General features: G+C 42.6%; 1 long non-coding RNA gene across 1 annotated transcript; it reads right to left on the minus strand.

Moving 5' to 3' along the window:
• Window positions 1-6,340: 6,340 nt before the first annotated feature.
• On the minus strand, window positions 6,341-8,290 carry LOC122459619. The gene is made up of 3 exons (XR_006280424.1): window positions 8,279-8,290; window positions 6,404-6,509; window positions 6,341-6,372 (listed from the first exon to the last, which is right to left on the minus strand). It is a non-coding gene; the product is annotated as an uncharacterized LOC122459619 (long non-coding RNA).
• Between the last annotated feature and the right edge of the window lie 234 nt (window positions 8,291-8,524).

Below are 8,524 nucleotides of genomic sequence, written 5' to 3' on the forward strand. Positions count from 1 at the left end.
TCTTTCTCGCTATGGCTGCTAATTGTGTGTTCATTTCAAATCTAACGATAGATAGATAGATAGATAGATAGATAGATAGATAGATAGATAGATAGATAGATAGATAGATAGATAGAAATAAGCACCCATTATTAACAAAACCCACACAGCGACCTGTTTGCTGTTCCTGCGTCAGTATCCGACCAAAGGCTACAACATGTATTTATTCTAGAGGGTACCTTAGCTATTTGAGATATTAAACGAAGTCAAGTTTATTTAACAGTGTTGGTTCATCAGGGACTTAACGGGTCTTTCTCATGCAATAGAAAACAGCGGCTCTGTGAAGTGGAATGAATCTTGATTATTTCGTTGCTAATACCCCGCAGACAGTTCTACTCCACCAGGATGCCGCAGTTATCATTGTCAAGAGAGGTTTCAGAGTAGCAGCCGTGTTAGTCTGTATTCGCAAAAAGAAAAGGAGGACTTGTGGCACCTTAGAGACTAACAAATTTATTAGAACATAAGCTTTCGTGAGCTACAGCTCACTTCATCGGATGCATTTGGTGAGCTGTAGCTCACGAAAGCTTATGCTCTAATAAATTTGTTAGTCTCTAAGGTGCCACAAGTCCTCCTTTTCTTATTGTCGAGAGAGAAAGTGACTGGAGTCTTGGCTGACAAAATTCTGTCATACGAAACAGGGGACTACGCCTGTGCATCCATTTTTTCCATGTACAACTTTATCTATCTCTATCTATCTATCTATCTATCTATCTATCTATCTATCTATCTATCTAATCACCTTCAAAATGAATGGGGAAGTATGGCCCTTTCGCCCCCAAATAAGACACACACTTCTAGCTCTAACAATGAAGGTTAATAATAATATCAAACGCTAATATAGCATGCCCGAGGGGGGTTTCATTTAATCGCAGACGCTTATCAAATGATTCATATAAACCGGGGTATAGACTTTGCTAAACAAGCCACACAGTAAATTAAATTTTCAAAGGCGTCAGAAAAAAAATATCAGCCACCCCTCTGATTTAAGCGAGGAAATGGATATTTTGCGAATAAAAATATTAATGTAAATTTTTGTTCTGCAAAATTAGATGCTTTTCTTCTGGCTTTTTAAAAGTCTATAGTTATTTTTCAACTAAAAGATAACAATACAAAAGCCAAGCTACTGTGTCCCCTGGTGAGTGAGGTCAGATGAGACCTTTGGGGAATAAGTGTGGAGAACCGGGATGTGATTAACACTATTTAAACAAAAATGGATAGACTGGTGCTTCTCCTGTATCTTGCTTGAGGGAAATAGACCATCTTGCAAGCGTCCTTTCAGAGATTGAAAAATAGTGGTAGAGCTCCCCCTGTCGGAACTCCATATTGAATCTGACTGGGGGCCTGATCCAAACCCATTGCTGTAAACAGAAAAAGAAAAGGAGGACTTGTGGCACCTTAGAGACTAACAAATTTATTAGAGCATAAGCTTTCGTGAGCTACAGCTCACTTCATCGGATGCATTCGGTGGTGTTGGCGCCTTAGAGACTAACAAATTTATTAGAGCATAAGCTTTCGTGAGCTACAGCTCACTTCATCGGATGCATTCCACCAAATGCATCCGATGAAGTGAGCTGTAGCTCACGAAAGCTTATGCTCTAATAAATTTGTTAGTCTCTAAGGTGCCACAAGTACTCCTTTTCTTTTTGCGAATACAGACTAACACGACTGCTACTCTGAAACCTGTCAAGTAAACAGAAAGACTCCCATTGATTTCACTGGGTTTTGGATTAGGCCCTAAGAGAAGTGCCTGCATGTGTTATCCTTAATTTTAGGGTGCAGAACAGCCACCTTCTTAGCTGTTAAACAATGGTTTGCTGCATGATCCCTTGAGCGCAATCAGATGCTTGTCAAGTGCTTTGAGATCATCACATGAAGGGCACTTCAAGTTTTAGCATTTTCCATCTCATTAAGACTAAACTTTTAAAGAATCCTTTATATTAAACAGCAGCCATATCCCTACAAGACAGCTAATTATAATGAATAATCATAAATAGGTTAATTGGCACATGAAAACAATGCAATTGTACATTTTAAACGTGCCTGTTCTTGTTAGTTTTCTCTTATTTTCTGAACACTTTGTCAGCCACAAGTTATTTGACTTGATGAAATCACTGGGTAAAATTCTAGAGTCTTGTGTTGTGCAGGAGGTGCACAGTAATTGATCAGAATGGTTCATTCTAGCCCTTAAGTCTAAGTCATTCCATTTAAAGGGGCTGGAACAGCATCAAGAGTCCCTAAAAGCCACCCATTCTGGCTAGGATGGATTCCTCCAGCATGGGTTTTGAGGAAGACAGGTGCAAAGCCACCTTCTGAGGATACTCTTGCAAGCTTTGGTGTAGGGGGCATGCCAGGGACAGGCCTGGAGGAGGAAGGGGCGTGTTGGGCACACAGCAGCAAAAGATGGAAGAAAGGAAGGAATATTATCCCTATTTTACGGAAGGGGAACTGAGGCCTAGTGAGATGTGAGTCATGGGCTCTTCACATAAGTGGCAAATTTGGGGCAAATAAGTGTCTGTTTTCTGGATGGATAAACTTTTTTGATGTTCCTCTAATACACCACATTAGAACATTTCATAAGGCATGCACTTAAGCGTTTCCTTCCCCAGTTTAACAGCATACATTACAACAGAAAAAAAAATCATTGTTTAGAAGGAAAAATATAGGGAGAATTAAGTAAAATTAATTAAGAGGATGTTGCGTATAAATAATTGAGGGTGATCAATCCAAAGTCAAAAGATCATATATATTTAGCTTAGTGTTTGTAGTCAAGTTAAATCAGTACATACAAGTTAGATCATCTTTGATATGGTTCTGGTGGGAGTGTGGTTTTTGCCCCCCGTATGAAAAAAATGGCAACAATACAATGAGGAATTATTATGCAGTCTTGTTCTAACTGGTGCCAATGGCACAATAATTCCCACTGAATTCAATAGTAGTAGGGGCAAGTCCTTAAAGAGAATTTTCTAGCAGCAGTAAGATCTCCCAGCATACACCTACACTTGTGCTAAACGCACGGTTGGACTTGCTATTGATCTCAAAGGGACTCCTCACAGTGCATAAAGTTAAACACATATATAAGGCTTTGCCATCTCAGAGCCTAAATTTATCCTAGATCTGGCCTGCACCCAAAAGTTAGATCAGCCTAACTACATCACTTAGGGCTGTGAAAAATTTCGCCCCCTGGGTGTAGATGCAGCTAAGTCTTCCCTGGACCACGTGACCACCTCTCAGGGAGGTCCATTAACTGCAGAGATGGGAAAACCCTTCTGCTTTTGTAGGACGCGTCTACATGGCCGTGCTACAGCGGCACAGCCACAACTGTCCTGCTGAAGATGCTGTAGTGTAGACATACCCATAACCTCTCCCAATCCATTGTATTTTACTAGGTTCATTTTTTTCCATTCAAATTAGCAGGAAGTTGACACTTATAAGGTTTTTATTGTGCACACACACACCCCAGACTGGAAGACCCAGTGCGGTCCTGAAGGCATGCAGAGTATCTTTTACTGAGGCTAAGATTTCTGCCCCGAATATTCTAATTTTTGGTCATTTCCCAACTATGGAAGAAGTCCCCATTGCTGCCCCTGCATTCAAGCCATCAGAATTCAATGTTTAACCAGACATGCTCTGATTTCACATTTTGCATTGTTGGCTTGTACGGTGCAGATGTCTCTGAAATGTTACGTGCTCTCCAGAGGTCAACAGCGAATTCCCGGGATCCCAAGATTCTGGTACTCCATGCATCTGATGAAATGGGTTCTAACCCATGAAAGCTTATGCCCAAATAAATTTGTTAGTCTCTAAGGTGCCACAATTTCTCCTCCTTGCATTTACACTAAGGCCCTGTTACATGAAATTGCCAGTGTAATTTGCACCTTAAAATAGGCGTAAATTGCATTTCCACCAGTTGAAGACTCCTTTACACTGCCAGAGAATGTAACGGGGCATTTGCAAATTGGGTCCTAAACCTTTATAAACTGATCTGGGAAAGCTGCTGAGTAAGACATGAGAGACCGAACCTTTTATATCCTACACTGTGGTGCTTTTTCGAGCACATACGCTGGATCTTTCAGTCCTAGCAGGTTGACAGACCAGCAGCTGGTGCTTTTCCATTGCCTGTTACTACATGGATATTTGGTAGTAACTGTACTGTTTCAGAAGTGTCTAGGAACCTCAGTCCTGGACAAGAGCCCCATTGTGCTAAGCGCTGTACAAACACAGAACAAAAAGACAGCCCCTGCCCCAAAGAGCTTACTCTCTGTCAAAGATCCTCAATGCAATGAAATATGGACATAGCAAATTCCAAGGGCCTGTCACATTTTAAGTATAACATCCCATTAATTTCAATGAGGAGTTCTGCTTAAGAGACCAATGGCACAGTTTGTCCTGGTAGCTCTCTCTCTACTTTAAAAGAGTGAGAACTCATTAGCCTGCAGGTGTCTGTAAGCCGCCTGGCCCCCTAAATGCATGCTAAAGTTAAAACACTGCATTATCCCAGTCAAGGGAAAGGAGCTACCAGAAGTGTCAGAAGGAAAACAATTGTACCAGGAAATTTCAAACCAAGGCCTCTTTTCTCCTCGAGGAAGCTTGCCACCCCCCCCCCCACCCCTCACCCCCAGGGAACAGTGGAGGTGTTAATCTCTGTTTTCTTTCCACTTTCTGCATACAGTGACCCAGAGTTTCACATCACCTGCTTTCCATGAATGTAGCCCTGGGGGGTCATTTGGGAAGTAAAAGAACCCATCACACCCATCCTATCAATGGTATCCAGAGACTGATTAATCCTATTATGGTTTTGTTGTTATCAATAAACATTTGAAATAAGGTTTGCAAAAAGAAAAGGAGTACTTGTGGCACCTTAGAGACTAACAAATTTATTAGAGCATAAGCTTTCGTGAACTACAGCTACAGCTCACGAAAGCTTATGCTCAAATAAATTTGTTAGTCTCTAAGGTGCCACAACTACTCCTTTTCTTTTTTAAAAGGGACTTAGTTCACATTAGTGTAGACAACGTTAATGTGAACTAGGTACCTTTTAGAGTGTGGAGCATTTCACAAATCACCCCTTTGGCATGCTCTGCCAGTGCCCTTCATTTCTCAGGGCCTGATGCACCACTGAATGAAGTCAGAGGGAGTCTTTCCATTGACCTTAATAGGCGTTGGATCCAGCCCTCATTTGGCAATCTCTTGACCCCACCAGATTGACAGATGCCATAACGTAATAGACATTAAAGCTTTTAAAAAAAAATCCTAGCTAAAAGTGTTTCCATGGTATTATATCTCCATGAGGGATTCTCCTCTCCCCTTGAGCACTGTTTGAAATGTGAGTAAGATATGAGGCAAATTTAAATTACGATGAAATCCGTATTGAGCTCTTCCTGGTTCTAACGGACGCAAGGTGAAATTCACAACCACAGGAGAAGGTCTAGGCACCGCTTCAGATACATCTACACAGCAAAACCAAAAAACCAAACCCAGGGCAGCAAATCTCAGAGCCTGAGTCAACTGACTCAGGAGTGCAGAGCTGGTGCTGGAGACATTTGGGCTTGGGCTCAGCCTGGGCTCTGAGACGGTTCCCCTTTGATGGCCCTAGCTCAAGCCCAAATGACCACATGGCTATTTTTAACTCCACAACACGAGCCCCGGGAGCCCAAGTCTCGTGAGCTGGGCTCCGAGACTCAATTCCACAGGCCTTTTTTTGCTGTGTAGATGTTCCCTGAGATCTCATGTAAGCCTCATTTTGGGGGCTGAAGTGAGATGTTAGTGGTGCTAGGTCTGTGCTGCCCCTCAGCAGGGGGTGAATTGTTATTAATTTATTTCATATTTTGTACTGTAGTCATGGACCAGGCCCCCACTGTGCTAGGCGCTGTACAGACACAGAACAAAAAGACAGCCCCTGCCACAAAGAGTTCACAATCTAAGTATAAGACAAGAGACAACAGATGGTCAGGTAGATGAGGGAGTAAAATGAAACAATGAGACAATATTGGTCATGACTGGCAGTGGTCACACCACCCCAGCCACTTAATTATAGTGTAGAAAGCATTCCCTCCTTCAAAAACATACTATGATTGTGAAAAATTACTACCCGACTAATTATTTCTGTATCTATTGTTCAATTAAAATGGCTGAGAAACATTAGTTGAGATCTTCTTTTTTTTTCCTTTGGGGAGAGTGGGAATGATGCAGCCTTAGGAAAAAATGGATTGAATTTGGCAAAAGGATTTTGCTTCCTGTTTTTAGAATGTTAGCCTTTATATTTGTAATTCTTCTTTCTTCCACCAGTCCAGGGCTTAATTTGTGCCAGGGCTTGCCAGCCCTGAGCCCCAGCACCTCTAGGCTTGGCCGTTCATAGTCCTGGCACCTCTAGGTTTGGCCGTTCATAGTCCCGGCACCTCTGGGCTGCCTGCATCAGTTATGAATGTAAAAAAATTGCTTGAGCCCTGGCACTCTTTCATTACAAATTAAGCCTTGCCCCCAGTCTCTCAAGCTAATCCCTTTGTGTTCAATACATCAGCCTCGTAGTCCTGTCTACATATTGGTTTTGTACCAGTATAAATTGGGGGGTGATTTTTTTTACCATAATAGTTACCCCGGATACAGTCCCTAGCGTGGATAAAGTTGTACCAATACAGTAACTCCTCACTTAAAGTGGTCCCAGTTAACATTGTTTCGTTGTTACGTTGCTGATCAAATTAGGGAATATGCTCGTTTAAAGTTGTGCAATGCTCCCTTATAACCTCATTTGGCAGCTGCCTGCTTTGTCCACTGCTTGCAGAAAGAGCAGCCCATTGCAGCGCGCTGGTGGTGGTTGGAACCAGGGTGGGCCGGCAGCCAACCCGTCAGCTCCCCGCTCCCCTAAGTTCCCTGTACGATAGCCGCCCAGTAGGCTATCAATTGCCAGCAGTTCAGCTGTCCCTCCCCACACTGCCATGTGCTGCTCATGCCCTCTGCCTTGGAGCTGCTCCTGCATGCTGTGAGGGGCTAATGTCAGGGTGTCTCCCTCCCCCCCTGCTCCTGCACCCCGCTTACCCCATTTCCATGGGGGGGGGCACAACAGGGCTCAGGACGGAGGGAGGTTCCTCGCAGCAGCTTCTGTCTCAACTTGCTCATCTACTTGAAAAGGCTTAGAGTGGGCTCAGCATCCTTAAAGTGGCCTTGTGCATCTCTCTCTCACACACACAGGGTGTGTGTCTCTGTCTCTGTCTGCCATGCTGTCTCCCCTCACTCCATTCATGCTGCCTTGTGGAGTGTGAGGCTACATTAACAACAATGGGTTAACCCTTGAAGACTCAGCTGATTGCTAGTTCATCATTTAGCAGTAAGGCATCCCCTGGGAAATATCCCAACCTCTGACTTCACCACTTCAACCAAGCTTCACAATAATCATCGCTGTGTACCAGTGTTAAATTGTTTGTTTAAAACGTATACTCTGTGTGTATGTGTGTGTGTGTGTGTGTGTGTATATATATATATATATATATAAAATATAATCTTTTGTCTGGTGAAAAAAATTTCCCTGGAACTTAACCCCTCCCTCCATTTACATTAATTCTTATGGGGAAATTGGATTCGCTTAACATCCTTTCACTTAAAAGTTGCATTTTTCAGGAACAGAACTACAACGTTAAGCGAGGAGTTACTGTATAAAGGTGACATACCAGTGTGGCTTATTTCCCTTACCATATGGGAATAGCTGTACTGACATAAAGCATCTTTATACAGGTATAACCTCACCCATACCAGGGAGGGTTGAATCATTGTAACTATACAAGGTAGAGCTAAAGTGCTACTGTTTTACACACTCTCTGAATGTAAAGAAGGACAAACAGGAAGCTGTACCAAAATATAATTAGAAACCTCTGAAATAAAATAGGCCAATCATTACAAATAGACAATTTTGTGCCTTAAACAATGGACCCTAATTTAACTGAGAGAAACAAAGAAAGGGCTGAAATCAGTTATTTTAAAAATACTTTGGGCCATATTGTGCCATCAGTTTTTCAGCTTGGAGATGGGGCCATATAAGAACGTTGGGCCCCCTAATTTGGCAGCCTACTTAAGCAGATGTTTACTGGCTGTCCTGAATTGGGAGGCTTTCTTGAAGAAGGGTGTCAGAGGATAAAGTTAAACTTTTGCTCACGGAATCAGGGCCTAGATAGGGAGATCAGTTAAATGATAAAACTTTTTGATGGCTTTGATGTGCTGGAAAGACAAATTGACTTCTGGACACAGTTACACTGCACTCCTCACCAAGAGTGGTTTGGAACTAAGGCCTACCTCCTGACAGGTTCCAGTGGGAATTAGGCACTTAAATACCTTTGAGGATTTGGAATTAAATTCCCTTTTATTTCTCCATCACGATGAGTACAGGATGTGTATTCCCAGCAAAGTCTGGAAGGCAGGCAAAACAAACAGAGATGACAAGAGATGTAGATTTAGGCCTTGATCCTGCAAAGTCTTAAGTCTTTGCAGGATTGGGGCC

The sequence above is a fragment of the Dermochelys coriacea genome, chromosome 3 (assembly GCF_009764565.3).
Source record: "Dermochelys coriacea isolate rDerCor1 chromosome 3, rDerCor1.pri.v4, whole genome shotgun sequence".
Classification (NCBI taxonomy): Eukaryota; Metazoa; Chordata; order Testudines; family Dermochelyidae; genus Dermochelys; species Dermochelys coriacea.